The 26999-nt window shown below is 37.8% G+C and overlaps 1 protein-coding gene across 1 annotated transcript in view; it reads left to right on the top strand.

The window, feature by feature from the left end:
- The window catches only part of Nexmif (neurite extension and migration factor), a 117213-nt gene that overhangs the window by 71089 nt on the left and 19125 nt on the right, over window positions 1-26999 (top strand). Inside the window, 1 exon segment of the mRNA XM_076918233.1 lies at window positions 25305-25360. The gene's annotated coding sequence lies outside the window, so the exon portion shown is untranslated.

Genomic DNA, 26999 nt, shown 5'->3' with positions numbered 1-26999 from the left:
AATCTCATGTTTTCCTTACTCACAGCTATAGTTTTTTGAGTCCCAGTCTACATTCAATCATATGTGCTTTCTCGGTCACTGAGCATCTTCATCTGACTACTTCACTGCCTATCTGAAAGGGAAAGGGAGCTATAGTCCTTTCCACATCACCCACTTGAATGTGCTACATATATTTTTCAATGAGCTTTCCTTAGCAGCATTCTGCTTGGGCTACACTAGATGCTGCCAGGGACAGAGTAGAAAATTTCACCATGAGTTCTATAGGGAAGGAAACTGCTGGGACATATTTCTCAAAGCAAGCAGCTTGAACATGACCTTTTAAAGATGTGAAATGTGGAGCATTTCCCAAGCACCAGCATGCTATGTATCTCCCAGCAGCTAAGTTCAGACTTTCTCCTCTGCATCTGTTTCTGTGCAAGTTTTGCCCACTAAATCTTTCTCCTTTTCTGATAGTACCTCTGACATGCTGCCAAGTCACTACAGGCTCAGTGAGGATGCAACCTTTTCACCTTCTGTTCCAATAGCCAGAGGCTCTGGATTTCTCCAAGTCTGTGTCTGTCTCATAATGAACTTTAGTACTTTCCCTCCCTCACTTTCTGAAGAAGCTATTTTCTGACTGTTCTGATTTGTAGCAGGGAAAAGTTTAAAAATTTGGTCTGCTTCTAATATAAAATCTTGATATATATCATATATCATATAAACATCAGTGATTAGCAATAAAAACATGTATTTTAAAGGAGGTATAAGCAACCCAAATGTTCATTGTTGTGTGGTAGATAAATAAAACGTAGTGTATGCAGTAATGAACTAGTATGCAGCTTCAAAAGGGGGATCCAGTCACATGATACACACACACATACACACACACACACACACACACACACACACACACACACACACACATACATATATTTGGTTTTTAAGACAGGGTTTTTCTGTATCCCTAGATGTCCTGGAACTCATTGTACACCAGGCTGGGCTCGCAGAGATCACCTGCGCCTGCCTCCTGAGTGCTAGGATTAAGTGTGTATGTGCCACATCACCTGTGTTTCGGCTCAGATGAATGGTTATCCTGGGTCTTGGAAGCCCAGGAACCATACAGCTCTGAAGTGGGACAGTGCCCCAATGGAAGGGCATCCTGAGACATGGGAGCTCAGGAACCACACAGCTTTGAGAGGAGACCCTCAGCCCAGCTTCTTCTCTTCCTCGCTCCTTTTCTTTCAGCTTCTTCCAATGAGAGTCACACCAGGCAAAATAATCTCATGAAAGAGATGAAGGGTCCAGAGTATGGAAGAACAAATCCAGGGATGGATGCCCTATGCAGAGGGCAGGGAATTGGACAAAGGGGCACTGGCTATACAGGATTTCTGAGGGAGCAGAGCTTCTCAGGGAAGAGATTTCCAGATTAAGGACTGGTGGAATTTCAAGTTCTAAGCTTGGGGAGCTTGCAGATTGGAGGATTTTCCTGTTCATGGATTGTGGCTTTTTCACCCCCTTTTCCCTGCATCGGGCTCATGGGTTAGAATGGGAAGTCCTCCTCTGCTGCAACCAGCTTTTGCTGAGGTGCCATCTATGTGGGGCTGCTCCAGGGAGGTTGGAGAGGAGGTGCTGCCACTGTGGATAGCTCCTGTGGGACAGCTCCTGCAGTTTCACTAAGACTGTAGGGGTGAAGCAGGAAAAAAGGTATTGTTGCACAGACAGCTTTTCATGACTGCAGTAGGCTGAGGCAGGAAAGGTGTTGCCACTGTGAACAGTTCCTGGGGGACATCTCCTGCTTAGGCGCATCACTAAAAACAGCTCCTGTGACTCCTGCAGGCTGAGATGTCCTGGTGTCACCATTTTGACAGCTCCTGTGGGGGCATCTCACCACAGCCTTAAGCTGACTGGGAAGGAGGGGCCAGCAATCGCTTTGACTACTTTTGTAGTGCCCTGGGCCACTTAAGGACTATACCACCCAGCAACAAAATATATTTATACATGTATAGAATGACATACTGAAACCCATTATTGTGTATAATTAATATATTGTAATAAAAAACTAATTATTAAAATGACTTTAAACAGTGAGTTCATCCTTTGATCCCTTTTGTTCTATCATGTCAGAAAGAAAGAACAAGCTATCATCTATTGAACAAAAGATAGCCTTCACCACACAATAAGTCTACTTTAGTACCTTGATTGTTTTTAACCCCCGGGTCTATGAGAAATAAACTGTTATTCACAAATTACCCAAGGTATTTTGTTAAAGCTTCATAAAAATATTGTACATCTATTAGAAGAGCAAAATCCAAAAACAATGACAGGACCAAATTCGGATGAAGTTATCAAATAATAGGAATTCTTGTTCGTTGCTGGAGATGAAAAATCAGTATAGCCATTTTAGAAGAGAGTTTCTTCATAACATTGTGTGTGCTCACACTAAATGACCCAGTTATCATGCTATTTGTACTTATCCAAATGAGTTTTTGAAAACTTAAATCTACACATTAATTCTTATCCTATTCAGTTCATTAAGATGTCCTTCAGTGGGTCAGTGGATAAGCAAACATAATGTGTTGGATACACATAATGGAATATTCAGCCTTTAAAAGAAATCAACTTTCAAGCCAAAATGACACAAAGAAATCTTAAATACATATTGCTGCGTAAAATAATTTAGTCTGAAAAGTCTTTATACTGTATAATTACAACTAATACAATATGCTTGAAAACTGAAACTGTGGTGTCAATAAAAATTATCGTAATTGCAGGGTTTGTGGGGAAGAAATAAATAGTGCACAGGGAAATTTTAGGACAGTGAAGTTGTACAAAAGTGGATCCTTGTGTCAAAGCTGTTAGATTAAGCTAACATTAAACTGTAGAATTTAGGAGTGTGCGTACTTCAGAGAGCCTTACAAATTGAATTTAGAGTGTTTTTTTAACATTATATGAAGTTGGGAGGGGATGGGCTGGTGGATCTGGAAGACTTTAGGGGAACAAGTGGGAATGAATATGATCAAAATATATTGTATAAATATATAAAATTCTCAAAGAATTACAAATGTTTTAACATATAAAATCCCTGACATAGTAGCTCACACCTTTAATCCCAGCACCTGGGAGGCAGACACAGGCAGATCTCTATGAGTTCCAGGACAGCCAGGGCTACATAGGAAGATTCTGTCTCAAAACAATGAATAAATAAATAAGTGAAAGAAGGAATTTAGAGATCCTAGAGAGATGGCTCTGAGATTAAGAATAGAAAACTTGCTGCTGCTGCTGCAAAAGCTGAAGTTGGGTCCCAAGCACTCACATCAGGCAACTCAAAACTACATGTACCACCAGTCTCTTCACTGCCCCTTCTTAGTTTATTATTGTCTTTCTTTTTTGTTTCTTTTTTATTTTCCATTTTCATGTGTGTACATTGTATGCATGTGTATCTGCATGCAGCTTGTGTGAGTATACATGCATGTGTGAGTATAGGTACAGGTCCACATGTGCACACATGTATATGGAGATCCAAGCTCAATGTAAGGAGCTATCTTCAATGTTTTTTCACCATAACTCAAGTCAAGGTCTCTGAATCAAATCCAAAGGTCAAGGATATGGCTACCCTCACTAGCCAGTTTGCTAGCGATTATGACCACACACTAAGTATTTCCAGGAGTTCTAAAAATCTGAAATCTGGTCCACATACTTACGTGGCAAAAAATTTCCCAGTATAGCCATCTCTTCACACCCCTCGTTTGAAATTATTATTATTTGGCAAGTTCATATATAAACATAATGTATCTTGGTAATTTTTACCTCATTTTCTACTGTTTTATTTCTATTTTATTTTCCTTTTTCTGACCAGTTTTCCTTTTCCCCATTTTCTCTCCCCTTTTCTTTATACTTTCCTTCCATGCATCTTTCCCTGATTTCTCCTTTTACATGGGCCTGTGATTGTTGCAAACTAACATTGAAACTAAATATTTTGTTATTATAATTATGAATTTATTAGTAAAATAAACAATCACATTTTATTTTTAAGTAGCATGACCAAGCTACTTTTTGGCTTATAGCTTGTAGTCAATCATCTAAGAAAATCAGGGCAAAAACTAAAGCAGAGGCCATGGAGGGGTATAATTTACTGGCTTATTCAGCCTGCTTTCTTATACAACCCAGAACCACTTACCCAGGGATAGCACCAATGACCATGTCCCGGGCCCTCCTATATCAATCATTAATCAAGAAAATGCCCCCACAGACTTACCTAAAGGCCATTCTGAAGGAGGCATTTCTCAGTTGAGGTTCCCTCTTTGAGATAACTCTAATTTGTGTTAAGTTCACAAGAATTAACCAGCATATTATATAATTGAAGCTTCTGTGCTGAAAGAAGATATATTGGAAGAAAGTAAACAAAAATATATTGTGAAAGAAATTATAGTAACTGGACCTAAATGTTCTCCTTGCTCTTTATTACAGTTATATAAATATAAAGATGTACACAGGGCTGGAGAGATGGCTCAGAGGTTAGGAGCACTGACTTCTCTACCAGAGGTCCTGAGTTCAGTTCCCAGCACCCACATAATGGCTCACAACCATCTGTAATGGGATCTGATGCCCTTTTCTGGTGTGTCTGAAGACAGCTACAGTATACTCATATAAATGAAATAAATAAATAAATAAATCTTTTTAAAAAGATGTACACAAGAGTGTCTTTTCTCCCTCGGTATAAGAAACCTTTATTTTCATAATTTTTTATTGGATATTATATTTACATTTTAAGCAACCTTTGCAGAAAGACTCTTTAGTTTCAAATTCATGAAGTCTAGGTGAAATTCAGAGTGTCTGTGGTTGACTGTCACACTTAGAGAACTGTTAAAAGTTCTGAATGAGGATAAGATTAAATATAACTGTACCTATTTAGTCTAAGCGTTACTAAGTTTAATGTGTTAGTAATATTTATGTCCCTTTTCTGGCTTTCCACTCCCTCCCCTCCCCTCTCCTCCCCTCCCCTCCCCTCCCCTCCCCTCCCCTCCTTCCCCTTCCCTCCCCTTCCTTTCCCATCCCTCACCATGCAGCCTATGCTGGCCTGTAACTCATTGTGTTGCCCACTCTATCTTCAACTCACTTCCTCCATCCTGAGTGCTAGAATTACAGTAGTTCTCCATGCCACTCTATATAAAAGCCTCTTTAATTCTCTTGCAGGCTAAGATTTGGACATCTCTGCTGAATTTTAGGTTTATTTCCTTCTTTAATCTATAGGCAGCTAGAGTGTACTAGAAAACTTACAGTGTTTTAAATGTTCAAGATGGTGATCTAGCCCTTTAGTTTTGAGGTTGGTGTACTGTGTGTGAGTGTACATGTTTATCACACACAGTCACCATCTTCGAAAGTAAGGGTGCACATCTTTCTCAGCCATCTTTTATTAAGTCATTAAAGTAATGCCAACATCTGGAGCTAGAACATTCTGGTTCTAGAAGGTCAAGAGTTTTTCCTTGGGGTAAACTGAGTTTAGCTTGAGCAGAGAAAGACCTTCATTTTTTAAATTGTTATTATTGTTGTTGTTGTTGTTAGTGTGTGTTTGTGTATGTGTATTTATGTATGTGTATTTGTGTACAGAGGCCAAAGGAGAGCATCAAATGGCCTATCCTATCACTCTCTGCCTTGTTCCCTTTTTGTAAGGTCTCTTACAGAACCATAGAGTCAGGATGAGAGTCAGAAAACCCCATGATCCTCCTGTCTCTACCCAACTATGGTTTCTGACTTTCTCACAGCCATGCCTGACTTTTTGCTTATATACATGCTGAAGGCCCAAGCTTAGGTCCTCATGCCTGTGCAGCACGCACTTACTGAGCCATCTCTCCAGCCTTGACCAAAAGCCTGCAAGAGTAAGAAGTATTAATAATGCAGTTTCTTTGACTGAGTTCAACTCTCTTCTAGAGCATACACATTACTTGTTCTCAAATATTACCTCCTTGTATCTAATAAGTAAAAGGAATGGCATTTTAAGACCATTTTATTTTATTAGCATGGTTGGGCAACCATTCTTTGGCATAAAACAATATACATCTTAAACATCAAGATACAAATTTAGATTAGGCCCATTTTCCTTTCTTAAACCACACTTATATATTGGCTTTCACTTTGCCCTCATTTCCTAGAGAACACAAAACACTACCCAGATAGGAGACTTACACCATATATAGTTTCATTCTGTTTCTTAACTGAAATCATTTCTATAGGATTCCTGGTGGCTGGAAGGCAAATTGAACATTCTACTTTGATCTTATATTAGTAAAGCAGATGGTTTTGTTAAACAACGCCCTAGGGAAGATTTGAGTCTCTGTTCCGGCTTCCAACACAGCCAAAAAGAATCCCAGACTGGATAGAGCTGAATGGGCCTTTGAGACATTTTTGCTCAATCCCTCATGGTTCATATTGAAAATTCAAGCCTAGAACTGAATAAAGAAACTTGTTCAAGGTCACAGTCACATAATGAATTTTTGGCTTCAGGCGAGACTATTCTTCCCTACTATGCAAAGGAGGAATCTAACAGATGCTGTTTAAACTATGAACTCTGTGAGTATAAGTTTTTCATGTAGCCATTATAGTATTAATTTTTAATGATTGGGATAGTTTTATATTTACAAAATTTGTAATATACAAAAATTCATAATCATGTACTTTTTTCTCTTATATTGCTGTGGTATAGTTTCAAAATAAAACCCCAGATTTAATCAATTTTCTATACTAGCATCTAGAAAATCAGAATCATGATAACTCAAAACATTTGATCTTCATATTTCCTTAGTCTTCTCCAGTCTGTGACAGTTTCTTAGGTTTACCTGTAAGATATTTTGTACAATGTCCCTCAATTTGTGAGTCTGGTAGTTTTCTTGTGGTTGCCCAAGGGTTATGAGTTTTGGGGGAAAAACATACCACAGAGATTGTCATTACCATCACAGTATCTATAAAGTGTTATACAATGTTAATAAGAATTATCAATAGTTAACTTTGATAATTTGATTTGCCATGTTCACACAATAGAAAGTTACAGGACTTTTCTTTTTTCTGTTCTCTATGCTTCAGCATTCTCCCACACCTAAGTTCAACCTCCTCGTAACAAAGAATACTTGTATATATTTACATATGTAGAAATATAATTCATTTTTCTAAGACAAACTGTATAGTTGTGACTGTCCTGGAACTCACTGTGTAGACCAGGGTGGCCCCAAACTCACAGAGATCCACCTGCCTCTCCATCCCAAGTGCTGGGATTAAAAGTGTGCACCACTACACCCACCTTCATCTAATGCAATTTATAAAAATAGATACATAATTTGGAGTTCTTTTTAAGAATATCATCTTTTGTTAACTGCTTGTTTGATAATTTACTTAAATGTGCATGAACTTAGAAGTGCTTTAGTGTAAGTGCTTTAGTGTAAGCCAGTACTACCTTTTCTGTTTTGATGCTCAAAATGTTCTTTCTTTTACCATTAGTGATTCTTTCAGATTAGCTTCTGTATCCTTTTGACATGCAGCTCAAATGTTATCTTCTTAGATTGATAATTTTCTGGTAATATATCTTTGAAATACTCCAGACTCACATTGTATTTTACCTTCCCTAGACCTAGAACCAGCAGTTTCTCCAAGGAATCTTAATCATTTTTGTTGGGGACTATATTTTGGAAACCAAGATCTGAGAGTAGCCATTCTTACCAAAGTATCATTGTTTCTATACTTTCTCAATGGACACCTTAAGTAATATACAAACAACCATGAACTAATCTATACACACATATGCATCTACAATTATATATCAATCCATTTTATATATATTAACTAAATATAAGCTCATATCAATGCCAAGAACGAATCCAGTACTATCTAGTCTTCTGTTCCTGTTTACCTATAAATTTTTTTCTCTAACAGTGAGAAAACTGTGTTCTACTACCCACTATCCATTTGCTTATTTCTTCAATCCCAACACATATAAACTAGTTTCAGAACTGACCTATTTTCCCTATGAGAACCAAATTGATTGACAAGAATAATGTTTATGGTCAGTTATTTATCCTTACAATTTTTGTCAAAACTCAATTTTCTCAACTTAAATATGCTTCATATCCCTCAGTACACTTATATCATATATGTTTAATATATTTAAATTCATTATCACAGTTTTCATTCCATCTTATGATCTGCTAACATCTTGGTTGATTTTTAAATTTACATATATCAAGGCTAACTCTTTGTGAATAGGAGGTGCATAATTTTTTTGACAGAGTGTTATATACTCTTTACCCCCAGCATCATCGAGAAGTGTTCTATCATTTTTAAAGTTCTGTGAATTCCCTTTGTTACCAACCAGGACTCCTCCTAACATCCAGAAATTACTGATGGGTTTCCATCACTATATTCCAATCTATTTTACAGAATGGCATATTAATATAACAATATAATATGTAACCTATTTGGTACAGTTTCTCAGCAAAGTTTAATTTAAGGTACAATTCATATTGTGTGAATTGGTACTGCATTTTAAATGGTCCCTTTTCTCTTTGTCCATATGATTTCAAATATGCCCAATCTCACCAAATAATTTGTTTTATTACTGAGTAGTAATCCATTGTAGGAATAATTATCCAATATTTTGTTAAAAGTCATTTTTAGTGTTTCTAACTTTGGGAAATTACTGTAAACATGTACTTGTAGGGGTTTGTGTTAAATATTCATTTCTAATTTATTTTGGTAGATTCCTAGCTATGTGAGAATGAGTGTGTATAAACACCAGAAACCTAGAAAGGGGCCCATGAAACTGGAAGAGGGAGCTATAAGGGAGAAGGATGAGGAGAGTATCAGAATACATGTAATATGAAAGTGTAAGGAGTGATATGGGCAGCAGGGCATGTGAAAGATAAGGAGATCGGGGAAAGGAGTATATAGGGCCAACCAAAACTAACTGTGTACCAAAATGCTATAAGGAAACCTGCTAATTTGTGAGGTAATTACAAATAAAAATAATAAAACAAGTGTCTGGAGAGGTATTTTAGTTGGTAAAATGCTTGCAATCCTCGTGCCAGAGAGGCAGAAACTGGCAGATCCTTAGGGCATGCTGACCAGTTGGCCCATCCTAATCAGTGAGTCCTAGGCCAATGAGAGTTTGTCTCACAAAGTGATATGGAGGACTACTGAGGACTGACAGGCCTCCACACACATGCACATCCCCCCACACATGTGCACCCACATGAACATGTGTTCCAACACATACACCAAAAAAATAACATGTAATAATATGTCCTGCAAAGTTTAAATATCCAATACAGGTTTTTTATTGGTTATTTTATTATTTATATTTCAATTGTTATCCCCCTCCCAGTTTCCCCTCAGAAAACCTCCAATCCTCTCCCCCCCTCGCCTCTAATCACAAAATCTTGGTCATTTTAGCCAAAACCTGGAAATAGAAAACAGAACTTCAGGCTCCTAGCATGCCCCTTGCTACTGAAACTGGAAGGTAGGCTTGGGTTTTGTGTTTGTAAGTATCCTGCTATATAAATGTATCTAACCCAAAACTAAGTTAGAAGGTAGATAAGATTTCTTGTTTGTTTTGGAGATAATAACTTAATTACAACATTTCTCCCTTCTCCTTCCTCCTTTCAAAATCTCCCATATACCTTCCCCTCTCTTCTTCCAATCCATGGGCTCTTTTTAAAAGTAATTGTTATTGCATGCATAGATGAATTAGTATATACATATATATTCCTAAATATAACCTATTGAGTTCATATAATGTTATATATATAAAGCATATATATATATATATATATATATATATATATATATATATATAGCATATATATATATATGTTTTCAGGGCTGATTGGCACTGGACAACCAATTGGTATGCTCTTGCTTCGGAAGAACCACCTCGCACACTCCCAGCTTTACTAAGTTGCCTGTGTAGATCTTTGTGTAGGGTTGAAGCCTCCTGGGCTTTTCCCATCCAGTTTGGCAAATTCGTTGATTTCATCCTTGTTCAGCTCACATTTGGTGGTCATGTTGGTGGAGTGTAATTTATGGGTATAGCTTCTGATGTTACTAGGAGACAAAAATCCCACACCCGAATCCCTGATCCTCTGACTCTTACAATACTTCTGTCCCCTCTTGCACAATATTTTCTGAGCCTTAAGTGTGGAAATATTTTGTAGATCTATCCATTGGGAAAGAGCTCCACAATTCTGCATTCTGATTGGTTGTGATTTTCTGTAGTGCTCTGTATCTCTTGCAATGAGTTGTTTCCTTGATGAAGTGTGAGGATTACATTTGTCTATGATTATAAGGGCAAATGTTTATAGATTGTTATTAAGTTATGCTGGTTTAGTAAATTAGTGTTTATAGGTTCCCCTCCAAGATCCATGATTTCATTAGCACTGAGTAGTTGGCTAGGTTTCCAGTACCAGGCATGGTCTCCCTCTTGTTGAGAGCACATTAAATCCAGCTAGTGAGCTGTTGGTTACTGACAAGGTAAGTATGTCACTATTAACCCCATAGGGTTATCATGGTATGCTAGTCATTGATGTGGTTGAAAAGTGTCATAGCCTGGTGGGACAGTTGGTCATCTCCCTCCTTTGGAAGTTTGCAGCTGCTTCCTGGTACATAGAAGGTTTGTCCTTAGGGAGTAGTCATTTAGTTCAGTTCTAGCTCAGGGGCCTCTGTGCCCTGTTAATGAAGTGGATGGTGTCTTCAGAAATAGTGACTTACCTTTCACCTCTTGAGGGTAACGATAAAGCTAAATTTCTCTTTGTGACTGATCACGTTACATGAATTTTAACAGAAGCCAGTATTGTTGTTAGTCAAATAGAAAAGGAATCACTTCTGTAATCCTTGTGGCTTTAATCTTTATCATCATCCAGTGAAAAAGATCTATCTGAACTGAAAACTACTGATGATTCACTGTTCAGAATTGGAAGGGTGTGTGAGTATATGTACAACATAGTCTTAGATTACCTACTTTTGCTTTTCTTCTAAATTCTGAGTACTCTTTCTCCTTTTCCTGAAAAAATTAGTAAATTCTTGTTCTTTCTTTTTTGTGAGTTGGTAAATAGAGATTGGATTGAAGAATGCCCTTAGTTTGGGAATGTTATATATTCATATGTCTAGGTATGTATGGATGTTGGTGGAGGGCATGTGCTAAACTCAGAATACTAATTTATCAAAACTAGAACTTTTATTTGTTTGTGTGTGTAGTCATCTGTGTGTATGTATGTTTAAAACAGAGTTTCATATATTGTAGGTTATCCTCAAACTTGCTTTAAAGCTCGTGCTAACTTTGAACACCTGCTTTGAACTCAGAGACCTACCTGTCTCTACCTCCCAAGTGCTGAGATTATAGGTGTGTAACACTACCCCTCAGCTCTAAAACTGGAGTGGTTTGCCTGTTTGGTTGGTTGGTTGGTTGGTTGGTTGGTTGGTTGGTTAATGAAACAAAGTCTCACTTTGTAGCCCAGGTTGGCATTTACCTCAGTTTGTATCCCAGACTGATCTTAGAATCCTTCCTAAGCCTCCTAAGTGCTGAGATTAGAGGTGTAAGCCACCATGCCCAGCAAGATTTTCTTTTATTATTCTCTCATTTATTGCATTCCTACTGCAGTTTCCCCTACCTACCTCTTTCTCTTCTCCTGGTTCCAGCCTCAAAACTCCTATTCCTCCTTCCCTCTTCCCTCTTCCTCAGAGGAGAGACCCCCTATGGGTATCAACCCACCATAGCACATCAAGTCATAACAGAACTAGGTCTGTCCTCTCCCACTGAGGCTAGACAAGGCAGCCAAGCTAGAGGAAAGGGGTCTAAAAGCAGAGACAGTCTCTGCTCCAATTGTTATGAGACCCACATTAAGGCCAGCCTGCACATCTGCTACAAATGTGTAGAGGGCCTAGAGCCAGTCCACGCATGCTCTTTGGTTGGTGGTTCATTCTCTGCGGGCTCAGGTTAGTTGACTCTATGGCTCTTCCTGTGGTGTCCTTGACCCCTCTGGTTCCCTCAATCCTTTTCCCCACTCTTCAACAAGACTCCCTCAGCTCCTCCTAATGTTTGGCTTTGGGTACCTGTTTCCATCGACTACTGGATGAAGCCTCTCAGAAGACCTTTATGCTAGGCTCCTGTCTGCAAGCATAACAGAGTATCATTAATAGTGTTAGGAATTGGTTCTTGTGCATGATATGGGTCTCAAGTTGGGCCAGTCATTGGCCATTCCCTTAATCTCTACACCACCTTTCTTGCTGCATATCTTGTAGACAGGACAAATTTGGAGTCAAAGGTTTTGGGGATGGTTTGGTGTCCTCCTCCCTCTCACCTGGCTACAAGAGGTGGCCACTTCAGGTTCCATGTCTCCCACTGCTTGGAGTCTCAGCTAGGGTCATCCCCATAGACTTCTGGGGGCCTCCCCTGTCCTCTCTATACCCTCTCCTCTCCCCACACCTGATCCTACCCCACTTTCCCTTCTTACCCCCTCTCCCATTCACCCACCTCCATCAACTTCCCTCCCTCTATCCATCTCCAATGTCTATTTTATTTCCCCTTCTAAGTGAGATTCAAGAAACCTCCCTTAGACCCTCCTTGTTACTTAGCTTCTTTGGATCTGTGGATTGTAGCATAGTTATTCTGTACTTTATGGCTACTGTCCACTAAAAAGTGAGTATTTTCTGGGTCTGGTGTACCTTACTCAGGGCGATATTTTTTAGTTCCATCCATTTTCATGATGTCTTAGTTTTTAATGGCTGATCAGTATTCCATTATGTAAATGTCCCACATTTTCTTTATCCATTCTTCAACTGAAGGACATTTAGGTTGTTTCCAGTTTCTAGCTATTACAAATAAATCTGCTGTGAAAATAGTCACGCAAGTGTCCCTGTGGTAAGATGCAAGTGTGGCATCTTTTGGGAATGTGGCTAGGAACACCATAGCTGAGTCTTGAGGTAGAACTATTCCCAATTTTCTGAGGAACTGCCAGATTGAGTTCTAAAGCAGGTATACAAGTTTGCACTCCTACAAGCAATGGATCAGTGTTCCCCTAGCTCCACCATTCTGATGGGTGTAAGATAGAATCTCAGAGTCATTTTGATTTGCATTTCCCTGATGACTAAGACCACTGAACATTTCTTTTTAAGTGCTTCTCATATTCCTCTGTTGAGAATTCTCTGTTTTGGTCTGTACCCAATTTTTAATTGAGTTATTTGGTTTGTTGATGTCTGGTTTGAGTTCTTTATATATTTTGGATATCATCTTTCTGTCAGATGTAGGGTTAGCAAAGATCTTTTCCGAGTCTGTAGACTGCTGTTGTGTCTTTTTGATAATGTCTTTTGCCTTACAGAAGCTTTTCAGTTTCATAAGGTACCATTTATTAATTGTTAATATTACTGCTTGAGCTGTTGGTGTTCTGTTCAAAAAGTTGTCTCCTGTGCCAGTGAGTTCAAGACCATATGATGAGTATTTTAGTGCAGTAGAAAAAAACATAAGATTTGTAAAGAATTTAATTCTACTTTCAACTCAAGTCATTTGATTTTCTTGAAACTTGGTTTCCTTTAGCATAAAGTAGAGGTGATAATCCATAATGACATTGTAATATAGTAAACCCAATTCCAGTCCCACTTTTGACAGTTTGCTAAAAGGACCCAGAAGTCATTATAACTAGAACACTTATTTGTTATAACAAAAAAAGATAGAAATCCAGACTTATAATAGAAAAAAGTGTGCATTAGAAAAAGCCTTTGGAAACATGTTCTAGGTATACATTTCCAAAGTCTTCTCAGTAATAGACTCACATAGGATATGCTTAATCCCTAAGCAATGAACTACAGAAACAGGTAAAATATTTTTTCAAGAATACTATAAAATGGAAGCCTAGACTTTAGTAAGTGAGTGTAATTACCCAAAACTCAGATCCCACAGAAAGAAAGGGCAATAAATTACATTTTTATAAACCCCATTTAAATAAGTTTTTATTGAATAGTTCAAAACTTTAGGCATTCACAATGTTCTTGTCAGTTTGTAGCACAGATGTCAACCTAAGCCCCCAGTTTCTAAGAGCCAGCTGAGGTCTACTCACATAGGTGAGCACTTTGGGGAATATACACAATTTGAGAAAAATCAGGTCTGCTTGGCCAATGTTTTTTCTTACAGATAGGTTTGAAGATGTTTAAAAAAATGTGTGTGTGTATTGTGTGTGTTAATAATGCAGTGTATAAAATGTGAGAAATTATTATAACTTTAATAAGAGCTAGAAATGGTCTAGGATGTTATTAAGTATAGCAGGAATATAAAATTGCATGGGAAGTTGCCTAGACAATTGAAAAACTGTTTTAAAAATTCTAATGAGGACTTTCTCTGTGATTAGAAATAATTTCATCAACAGCACTATTATGTTCCTTAGCAGTTTCACATTGCACTTTCTTAACAGTAGCTGTATATTTCCTGGTGGATTGTATTGTAGGGTTGTTGTTTTGTTTGTTCCAATTATGTTTTATACAAGCTACATTGATCAACAACCCAGGGGGGTTGGCAAAGATCTAGACCTCTCAAAGAAAATACAGAACTGAAACACTGGAGAAGATCATAGCCAAATTCTTCCCAGCAAATCTTAGGAAAGTCTCTGTGAAGACTTTTACTTCAGTGACTAGTACCTGTAGTAAATTTGAAGAAGAATGGAAATGAATTCATGTGACCCTGAATATGACTGAAGTGTACTGTTTTTGAGCTAAGTACTGGACTTTATTTCCAGCCCAGCCTTAATGCTTCTTCCAAAGGGCAGAAGTGTGAGGGGGCGGGGAGTGAAGGTAGAGTGTGCTCTAAGGATGAAGAAAATGAGCATAAAAAGAAGATCCATGAATACAAGTGAAGATTATAATGCCTGTATCCTTACCCAAGACATGCCAAAGGATAGTCTGTTTTCTGTCTGAACCCAAGTAGTAATGACAAACAAGATTGTTAAACCACTCCCAAAGGGATCACTAGCATCCTAATGGAACTTTGTTAGGAAAGTGTGTCAAATATATTTTATCTCCCTTCAAGCTCTTCCTCTGCTTTAAGCCCCATTCCAAAAGTGGGTCCTGAGACAGTTCTCTTTAGTTTGTATATGAGCTTGAATTGGCTCATTTGTTTAGCTGATACATTAATTTCACAGCAATGTCAGTGATTCTCCTTTGACTGGCCTTATGCTGCCAGACCTTAGTAGCCCTGTAAAGTTTTCATATATAATATAATATGGTCTCTTTCAAGTGCTGGAAGAAGAAGACAGAGATAAGGTATGGAGACCCTGAAATCTAGAGAACTAATAACTTCGTTTGAAGTTAAGTATTTGGAGTGTGTGGATAAAGAAATAAGGAACTGACTCATTCTTTGTCTTTACTGCATCTTGCCTTAGAACTGCTTCTTTTACCCCTTTCTAGCAGTTAAAATAGCATTTGCATAATTTTTATACTAATGCTTTCTTATATACTATTGGATCCTTGCACCATTTTTGTTGATGCACCAAGACCAAACTCAAATGTATTATCTGTACAAACATTGAATTTAACTTCCTGTGATATCTTGAAGAATTGTATGGAATGCTTTCTCTTATTTAGTCACATTTTTTCTATTTTAAATTATAGTTATTCATATATGTATATATTTCATTCATTAGATTAAAAATGGTCAGTGGTGTGATCTAGATAAGATTTACTCACAACAGACATAGTGAGCAAATAATGAATAATGGAAAAGAAATAGAGTAGAAAACAAATATTTAAAGCTTAGATAACATTGATAATCATTTAATTACTGACAGACATAAAATTTAAAATCTTCCAACACGCTGTTTCCTATAATACACTTACTCATCACAAAAATAGAGATGATTTAAAGAAGTGGTAGACCATGAGAGATTGGTATAAATTGACTAAAGTGTGTAGGATTGTTGTAAGGTATGCAGCTTAATTGGTAAAGTGCTTTCCTAGCAGGCTGAGGCTCTAGGTTTGATCCTAACTTTACATAAACCTAGTATACACCTGTAACCCAACACTGGAGAAGTGGAGGGAAGAAGATCAAAGCCCAGGGTCATCCTTGGCTACATACAGGTCTGGGGACTACCTGTTCTAAGAGACTTTGTCTCAAAACAAAACGAAATGTATAGAGCATGATGTTCTGAACAAACCAACCAGGGAACACTCATAAGGAAGGTAAGAGGACATGGTTTGTAGAGTGACAAGGCCATGTCTAACAACCAGAGACATTTGGAGCATATCTTGGAAAATCATGCAGAAGTCTGGGAACAGTTAGTGGTAGGAAATAAGGCCCGTGTTAAAGACCTTCTAAGAGGGAGTGAGGGAAGGGGCTAGAGAGATAGCTCAGCAAGTGCACTGGCTGCTCTTGTACTCAGTTGCTGAGTCTCCTGCCTTCTGCCTTGATCAACTCAGAATATGAAGTATGTCTTATTAAACAGAATTCCCTGAGCTCAGGCTAATGTTTGGGTGTAAGTCTCAGCATCTGCTCCTATCAGCTGCCAAAGGAAGCTTCTCTGATGATGACTGAGCTAGGCACCAATCTATGAGTGTATCAGAATATCAGGAGTCATTCTATTGATTTTTTTTTTTTTTTGGTGAGTCCTGTTTAGTTCTACCCTAGGTCTCTACACCATCCAGCTTTTAGTTCCCGGCCATCCAGGCAGTGCCCGCCATGGGCTCCTTCTTGTGGCTTCAGCCTCAAGTTAGAGCAGCCATTTGTGGACCATTCTCACAAGCTTTGAGCCAGCACATCTTGCAGGCAGGACAGGTGTAGGTTGAAGATTTTGTGACTAGATTGATGTGCCAGTCCCACTATTGAAAGCCTTGCTTGTTTTTTTTATTGGATATTATATTTACATTTCAGATTTTATCCCCTTACCCCATATCCCCCCTGCCCAGGAAACCCCTATCCCATACCCACTCCTTCTGCTTCTATGAGGATGTGTTCCCACCTACCTCCACACTCCCACCTCCCCACCCTTGAATTCCCCCACACTAGGTGTTCAGCCTTCATGGGACCAAGGATCTCCTCTCCCACCTATGCCCAACAAGGCCATCCTCCCCTACATATACACCTGGAGTCATGGGTCCATCCCTATGTGCTCCTAGGCTGGTGGTTTAGACCCTAGGGAGCTCTGGTTGGTTGGTATTGTTGCTCTCCTCATGGGGCCACCAACCCTTTCTGCTCCTTCAGTCTTCTCTCTAACTCTTCCATTGGGAACCCCTTGATCAAATCAATGGTTAGCTGTGAGCATCTGCCTCTGAATATGTCAGACTCTGGCAGACCTCTAAGGAGACAGCTATATCAGGCTCTTGTCAGCATGCACTTCCTAACATCCACATCAGTGTCTACTTTGGTGACTGCACATGGGATGGATACCCAGGTGGAATGGTCTCCAGACAGCCCTTCCTTCAGTTTCTGTCCTACACTTTGTCTCCATATTTGCTCCCTTGAGTATTTTGTTACTCCTTCTGAGAAGGACCAAAGCACCCACACTTGGTCTTCCTTCTTCATGAGCTTCATGTGGTTTGTGAGTTGAATCTTGGGTATTTCAAGCTTCTGGGCTAATATCCACCTATCAGTGAGTAAATAGTATGTGTGTTCTTTTGTGATTGGGTTACCTCACTCAGAATAATATTTTCTAGTTCCATCCATTTACCTAAGAATTTCTTGAATTAATTGTTTTTAATAGCTGAGTAATACTCCATTGTGTAAATGTACCACATTTTTTGTATCCATTCCTCTGTTGAAGGACATCTGGGTTTTTTTTCAGCTTCTGGCTATTATAAATAAGGCTGCTATGAACATAGTGGAGCATAGGTCCTTGTTATATGTTAGAGCATCTTCTGAGTATATACCCAGGAGTGGTGTAGCTGGGTCCTTAGGTAATGCTATGTCCAATTTTCTGAGGAACCACCAGACTGATTTCCACAGTGGTTGTACCAGCTTACAATCCCACTAACAATGGAGGAGTGTTCCTCTTTCTCCATATCCTCATCAGCATGCTTATTTTTTTAATTAAGTATTTTATTTATTTATAATACAAATGCCATCCCCTTTCCCCATTTCCCCTCCCTAGAACCCCCTATCCCATCCCCCTCCTCCTTTTTGCTTTTATACCATTTTAATTACATGCATGTATTAAGGTCAGTTAAAAATATGAAATTAAAGAAATATGTCACCAATAATAATGCTAACTAAATTATTCTCATATCCATGCAAATAAATAAATATATAATTTTGTATATATATTTAGGTAAATTATTTTAGATTCGTTCTAGTAATAAGACATGATGTTCTACCTATAATTAAAATTAAAGATATTCTTTAAATATAAAAAATAAATTTAAAAAAAAGCCTTGCTTAGCTAACAGAAGATGATCAGTTAAGACTCTGTATATCCTCTATTACTATGAGTTCTCATTAGGGTCACCCTCATAGGTTTCAGAAATTTTCCACTGCACTAGGCTTGCACCCACTAAATACCCCCTATCTCAGTCATCTCTCCCTCTTTCCCTCCTTCCATACTGGAATCAGATCTTATTTCTATGACTTCCTAGCTTTTAGGATTTGTCACTAAGAAATGGCTCTTAAGATAATTTCTCCTTCCATGAAACATAGTGTCCAATTTATAATTCTATTGCACAGACCAAATAAAATAACAGATGTGACATCTTTATAGCCTATAAAATACTGTGAAAATATAAGGTAGTTTTATCATGTTAGTCAAGAAATGCCAAAAGGCACAAATTTTTATCACATCTGTGAACCATGATTTTTCACTAGATTATGTGGTATATTGTTCCAAGCCTATTTATAGACCCAGATTTGCTTAAGTTCATTTCACTTGGATACCTTGAGTAAATTTAACATTAAAGAAAACAATCTAATCTTTTTCTGATTAATACAAAGGCCAGTAGCAATTGTATCACACAGATATAGTTTGATATTTTTCAGTTGGTATCTTAGTGAAATCCCCAATGAATGCTCAAGAATGATTAAAACAGTCTTCCTTTAACAGAGGAAATATTTTATAGGTAATTAGTAAAATGTAAGAAAATTAGATGAAAACTGAATTTACATTCCCCTAGCTACTTCAAAGTATGAAACATAAATCTATGTTCTAAATCTCCCAATATGTAGAAATATCTTTAAGGAGGTGACAAGAAAGTATTACATAATCCTTCACTGCATACCATTGTTAGAATTCCTTCCCTGGGGAGATGTAAGCAAAGGATTACCTTCCTCTTAACAGTCCCAGGACAAACCAAAGTATTATTGCATCAAAGTCTAACTTAGACCAACCACTGAGGATATTGGGCTTACTTACAGAGAATAGGTGACTTCAGCATCTCACCCAACAGAGATGATGAACTCTTCAGAGATACATAGATGGAGGACCCTCACATTATACTTCATTTACTCCCAGTCTGTATAATCCCAAACCCTAAGGGCACATACAGTTAAGGTAGAATTTCACACAAATGACTGGTAAGTGAAGGAAAGAACTGGAATTTTCTCTTTTTTATTGGATATTTATTTATTTACAATACAGATGTCATCCCCTTTCCCCATTTCCCCTCCCTAGAACCCCCTATCCTATACCCCCTCCTCCTTTATGCTTTTATACCATTTTGATTACATGCATATATTAAGGTCAGTTCTAGGTTGAGGGTCTAGCAATAGATGCAAATAGTCAAGGAACAAGCCAGACAATAAATACAAATAGTCAAAGAAAAAGCAAGGCATTAAACCCAATCACATGAACACTCATAACTGGGATTTTCAATGAGAGTTCAGTGACTGTCCCTATTCCCACCTTCTCTGAGAGAACACCAACAGTCAAAAAGCCAATCTTGATGTATTTATGGTCTCCTGCAAGCATGTACAGCTCATCCAATGAACATAGAAGCTGTTTTCTTTGGAGTACCACATTCTACAACATATATTCAGATCACTATGTAGGGGCTTAGTGTGATAGTATATGTAAAAGTCTAAGGTAATGTAGCATCAGGTATTAAATGGTGTGAAACAGAAGGCATTCTGGAAAGGTGAATATCTGTGTAGGCCAGAATAGATTTCAAAAGACTAACAGAAAGACAGCAAGGAGATTTTTGTGTATGTTCGAACAGAAAGAGTAAGAATGTCTTCCAAATAAAAGGATTATGTCAAGTACTGTGCATGATTCCAGATAAGGCTCTTGAGATATGTCAGAGACAGACTATTGACAGACAGTTCTTGAAATTCTGACAGAGGAGACTAAATTGTATATGGTAGGCAGTGGTGACCCTTTGTGAATTCCTTAGTCATAAAGCTGAAGAGAAAATAATGTGTTAAGAAGTGCACAGAGCATATTATTGTAGACATAATCACTTACTTTCAAAACTCACTTGTTAGCTTTCATTGTGTGATGAAGTAGTAGGTGTGAAGAAGATTGTATTTAATGAAAGCAAGATCAAAAATAGAGAACAATAAGAACATTGGGAATCAGAAAATTCCTTTGTCTTTTTTTTTTTTTTCCAGAGCTGAGGACCAAACCCGGGGCCTTGCATTTGCTAGACAAGCACTCTACCACTGAGCTAAATCCCCAACCTATAGAAAATTCTTATGAATCAGTCAGAAGTCTGGTATAATAGGAGTTTTAGATATGTTATAGATGAGCCTGAAATTCAATACCTTCCCAGAGCTAAATCAGTGAATGGCTTCTGGATCTCACCAACTTCCAGGAGCCAAAATGTGCGACAGTCTTTCCTCTTCAGACTTTCTCAAAGCATATGGACTCAACATTTGTGTTAATGTGTGTGACTGGGTCAAAATGACCTCTATTGTCTGAAAAGAAAGAAATTCCAAAGAAAAATTGAACAAACCCAGCACCAAAAGACTATAAACAAAGAAGTTAAATGGAAAACAAGAGAAAAGTCATTTAAGTAGCAAGCTGTTTTTAGTTACTTGGGAAAATGTTCACTTTGACACACATAAACATACACAAGCATATGCATCTCTTCCCTCCCCTAAAATACTTATATGCAACCTGAACATACTGAACTAAAATAATAAGGCTGTGTGACTTTGAGAAGGTTTCTAAAACCTCTAAGAAACCTTGGGTTTCTCATTTGTGAAATAGTAATGCTAATTCTTTTCTACTTCAGAGGATTTTGCATAAAGGTTAAATAACAATTCAATATAAAACTTCTAGAACATAGCATGAATTTGGTAAACTTAGTATAATTATTAGACATTAAGAGAAGACTGGTCAGCTTATTATCGATTCTTAAACTTAAATTCATTTGTAAAGAGCAAACATTTCTCTCAGCTTGCTGTTTAAGTGGTGGCTAATGGGTAGAATTTAACCTAGTTTGATAGCAGCTGCTTAAATAGAAACTGGCTTTTAGTATATTTAACCAGCTACAGTTGAGTAGAGGTTATGTCGGATGAGTGGTCAGCTAATAAATCCAGTATGTAACTTGTCTTGGTGAAATACTATATCTTTACCCTTACTTTTTGTAATCATATTTTCTGTGAATAAAATAAGCCTATTCCTAAGGGTAATGTGACTTTAATCTAACTGGTACAAAATATGCATTTTCTCATAGAGTTTGATTATGATGCAGCTTCATTTGAGAGAACGTAAGAAATAATGAAAGCTACCATATGGGAATCACTGAAAATAAGAGCTATTTCTTGCCATTCGCCTGCATATGCTGTCTGTGGAGCCTGTTGGTACATACCAGGCATGAGGATACTGTCCATTGATGTACAGTACATGTGATGCCATGCTTATAATTTTGGTTATGCTTGGGTTCTTGGATGAATTACTTTCTTTGTTCAGCAAGACTTGGATTTAATCTAAAGAAATACAAATACTATTGGGACTTTTCCAGGTTAGGTTATGTGTACATCATGTTCCTTTACCTTTGCTCACTTTTATGGCTATGTAGACAAATAATTCTTTTTAAGCAAAATAAATTATACAAAAATAATTAAGACTATAGCTACTATTAGGTATTTTTGGATCATTGGATTTAAGATGCCACAATATTCTCTACAGTAATTTAGCAAGTGATAAAATGTAATAATAATATCTTTTAATATGTGTCAAAATAACTTGTCTATAATCCACAGGTTGTCTCATATAGTAGATTCATTTGATCTAGTAAAATTAGCCTATCTTGGCTATTCCACTATAACGGTATCAAATTTCTATGGTACCTTGCATTTCCTTGTCATTCCATAGCATCTTGGTGACAACTATTTGAATGACCACAAAGATTTTAGTGTCAGCAGCTATAGCTGTGACCTGGCATGGCAGGACTGAACCCTTCCTTATATTCCGGCTAATATTGTGAGCAAAACTTATCAGTCAATTTTGTTATGTTAACTCACCTAAAAATTTTATAGATTTCTGCACTCTGTACCTATTTATGAGAAAAACCAGCTCCTTGGTCTCATTTCTTCATATAAAAAATAAGCCATAAGATTGTTTCTCTGGCAAGTAAGTTCAGTACTTGCCAGCATTAGCAAAATTACCAACTGGTTTTGTGATGCGTTTGCAAATAACAAGGTACCTTTTATTAAATAGTCTCTGTAGGGGGCTATGGATCTTTAATTACAGGCTCCTATTTACAGCACTATCTTTATAATACTAGCTTTTTACCTTTTCAAGATCTAGCATCTTGAAAAAAAAGCATACCAATTATACATATTGTGGTTAGGATAGAGATAGGAATACCTTGCCTGAATATGGTACAATTTCTCCAGAACTGTTTAAATATACTGGAACAAAAGAGGTGAGTGATAGCACAAAACTAATTGAGAAAACTAGAAAAATTGAAGCAAAAATGAAAAGAGGGCAATAAAAGATGGAGAAGGAAGAGTGAACAAAACTAACTTGGCCACATGAAGCTCATGAAAAGGAAGACCAAGTGTGGATGCCTCGGTCCTATTTAGAAGTAACAAAATACTCAAGGGAGCAAATATGGAGACAAAGTGTGGGACAGAAACTGAAGGAGGGGCCATCTGGAGACCATTCCACCTGGGTATCCATCCCATGTGCAGTCACCAAAGGTAGACACTGATGTGGATGTTAGGAAGTGCATGCTGACAGGAGCCTGATATAGCTGTCTCCTTAGAGGTCTGCCAGAGTCTGACATATTCAGAGGCCAATGCTCACAGATAACCATTGATCTGATCAAGGGGTTCCCAATGGAGAAGTTAGAGAGAAGACTGAAGGAGCAGAAAGGGTTGGTGGCCCCATGAGGAGAGCAACAATACCAACCAGCCAGAGCTCCCTAGGGTCTAAACCACCAGCCTAGGAGCACATAGGGATGGACCCATGACTCCATCTGTATATGTAGGGGAGAATGGCCTTGTTGGGCATAGGTGGGAGAGGAGATCCTTGGTCCCATGAAGGCTGAACACCTAGTGTGGGGGAATTCGAGGGTGGGGAGGTGGGAGTGGGGGTAGGTGGGGCCACATCCTCATAGAAGCAGGAGGAGGAGGGATAGGATGGGGTTCCTGGGTGGTGGGGGGAATGGGGTAAGGGGATAAAATCTGAAATGTAAATATAATATCCAATAAAAAAATAACTTGAGCCAGAATAATATCTTTTAAAATGTGTCAAAATAACTTGTCTGTAATCCACAGGTTGTCTCATATAGTAGATTCATTTGATCTAGTAAAATTTTTATCTAGGTATATAATAAGAGCTAATTAGGCTGTCTTCTACACTGAAAAAAAAGGCCAAAATGTAGATTTTTTTTTTAATCCATAATGGAAGATGTTGGGAGACATTTTGCTACAGCTCTCTCTGCTATGACTCATAACCTATATTCCTGCTATCTTACTGGTATCTTAGTTTTAAATGAGGCTGAATCATTGGGCCCTAATGGTCTCAGGAGTACAAAGGAAATGGGTTATGTAATAAGAAAAGTCTAATGTCACCACATTCATCTTCCCTTCTAATTTAAGCATAGAACCTACCTTAGTTACAAAGCATATTGTATGATTGTATGGTGAACAACTATTTTATATTTTCATTGAGAATGTTACAGGTCAATATACTTATTATCATAAATGACAATAGAATGGATGATCCATTGACTATTTTTTTTAAATTCATAACTACATAATAAAAGTTTATTTTTAAGAAAGCCAATCATGGGGTGTGTGTGTGTGTGTGTGTGTGTGTGTGTGTGTGTGTGTTTAATTGGGGATTAAACCAAGCATGTCATGCATGTTAGTCAAAATGACTATACTCTCAGGCCAAAGTATCTTTAATTTATTTATTTTCTTGAGGTGCTGGGAATTGAACCTATGCATTCATGAATCCATTGTTTGTCTTATCTGAGTTGCCAACTGTGGGGAGCGGAACTCAAGATGGCACCTGGCTGGGTGCCAGATGTCCCTGGCGTGTTGGTTCACCATTTCAGGAAGCCTGGGTAGCACGTAGGCTAGGCTTTACTGTGCATGCATTCTGCTTGTTCATCATTACGTAAGATCGGGCCATGTGACGTATGTGCTCAGCACCAATCGAGAATGACTTTGTGGCAGGTTCTGATTGGAGAGGACACAGAGATTTAAGGGCTGGGAGCGAGAGCTCGGGGGGTGGGGCTTTTTACGGTACTTCAAGGTTCCTGAATAAACTGTGTTGAGAAGAAGATCCTGTGTCCGTTGTCTTCTGTCTGCTGGTCGGTTCAGGAGGTGACAGCCAACCTTTTAAGTATAAAAAGAAATAATTGTCTTCATTTTACAAAACTGCATACCAATAATAAAATAAAGCCAATATTTAAACTTGAGCCCTGGCTGCTAGTCCAGCATTCCTCTTGTCTCTCACTATAAACTCTTGTGATTCATAGTAAGTTGACTAACCTAATGTGCCACTTTGAACACTTTTCTTTTCTACCAAAAACTGTATTGGATAAACTATAAAATTCAAAGTCCTCAGGGCCCAAGCAGCCCCATGGCAACAACTTCATGCTATTGTTTCCATGGCCCTTGCTTTTTCTCATCAACAAACCAAGATGACAGCTATGTTACTGATTCATGGTATGGTGATATTCAAGTGTAAGAATGCATATGACCATTTTGTTAAATTGTAAAGCCATCTGTAATTATTTATTTATTTATTCCTTAAATTTAACTGAGAGTGACACTGGAAAAGCAGACTGAGGCCCTCCCTCAAAACTAACAAAACAAACAAAACACACCAGAATGTTTGGGGGGATCCTTCTTACTGTATTTCTTTTGATTACGTTTTATATGACAAAAATATATTGATTATAATGCTAACTCTTGATTTCAGGTGTTCTGCAAGCTGAGAACTGACTTCAGTCTCTTCTACTTTTCTATTAGTTTCCCGTAAGTAGATATTTTATATATGAAGAGTTCAATGGGATTGTTTTACTACAGCAGCATGTTAATGAATTCAAGATTGGCATTTAGTTCTTATAGTCAGTCCATATGTTTGCTACTAATCTTTAGGTTATCACACAAAGAAATGAGTTTTGTTGGGAAATATCCAGTATATTTTGTTATTTTTGCCTACCACTTTCTTTCCCTGTCCTTGCTGATTCTCTCTCCACTCAAATAGTACCACTTTCTATTTCATGGCACATACCTAATCTTGTTCTTCCTACCCCTTTTCTTCCTCACCTCTTGAAGTACCCTTTCTATTTTCAGAGAGAGGGGGAGAGATAGAAAGAATTGTTTTATTTTCTTACTGAGAATGTTTCACATTGATGTGGCAATGCATTAGTGTATCATAAATGGTAGTAGAATAAATGATCCACTGAATCTGTGTATGGCACCTTCAAAGAGCCTTTGCCCTCAGCCCTGGTATCTTAATATGAGATAGGACCATGAGCTTTACCAGGAATAATTTAGTGCTGGATCTAAAACCTGATTTCTTTCCTGTTAGTTAGATGGATTTCAATGAGTTAACTTTTTCTGAGATTTTCCCCATATTTATTAAAAGAAATAACATCTGTTTCACAAGGCTGCTGTTTGCATAAAGTAATAAATATATTTAAAGTGCTTAGTAAAGTCACTCAATACATGTTAATCTTCCTTTACTGCGCTGTGAATGTAAAGTATAACCAGGTGAGTTTGTGGATCTATCACTGTAGAATACATCCCCACTCTTATAGAAAGACCTTCTGAGAACATATCTTAAGAATGGAGAGGGTTTCTAGCATCCTATCTGAATACTAATGGCAGCATTATTATAGATATACAAGCAAGTAAATACTCCATCTTTAGCAGCTGTGTTTAGTTAAGTAACAGATTTAGAAAGTGCAGACTTTAATCTGTGTTTTCTCTTTGGATTTCATCACCATCTGATTTACTTTTTTCTGGATAAAAAGTGTAATTGTTGCTTGATTTTTTTCCCTCCCTATACACATATTTCAGCCATCCTCCAAAGAAAAGCTCCCTTTTCAAAAGCCTAAATAGGACAATGTGTAAATATTTGAAAGACATGACAATAAGTGGATACCTGAAGAGGACTTGAGAGTAAAAACTTTAATGACTAATGCCTTCTTTCCTGAAAAGTTCTGTTTCTTTAATGCCCATGAGGAACAGATAACTGTAGAGACAGCACATTAAAACTTTATTTTTTCCATGTTTGCATAGCTGGGTGAGTTAATAGCCCAGAAAGAAGCTATGATTGAGTACAAGAGGATGATAGGAGTGTCCGTGGAGTTAGAAGCATTTCTCTTTTCTCAAGGAGGAGCCGGAGAACAAGGCAGATTCCTGGGACAGAAACTATTGGTTCCACCTAAAAACTTTCGATTCTAGATTCTACCTTAGGATTTGAAATTTGATAGCATAGGGTTATAAAGCTCTGAGGACAGGGACCAAATGTGGTCTTTGGGGTAGCTCTGGGGATCAGATAGGACTATGTGAAAGCATTAAGGCTACATTCATGAAGAAGCTCCACTGAGAGGGCAAAGGTTTTCAATTTCTCCTAAACCATGCCCCTCCACAATCTACAGCTTCG

The sequence above is a fragment of the Arvicanthis niloticus genome, chromosome X (genome assembly GCF_011762505.2).
Source record: "Arvicanthis niloticus isolate mArvNil1 chromosome X, mArvNil1.pat.X, whole genome shotgun sequence".
NCBI lineage: Eukaryota > Metazoa > Chordata > Mammalia > Rodentia > Muridae > Arvicanthis > Arvicanthis niloticus.
Note: the sequence above shows the minus strand (reverse complement) of the source record. Positions and strands in the feature narration are given on the sequence as shown.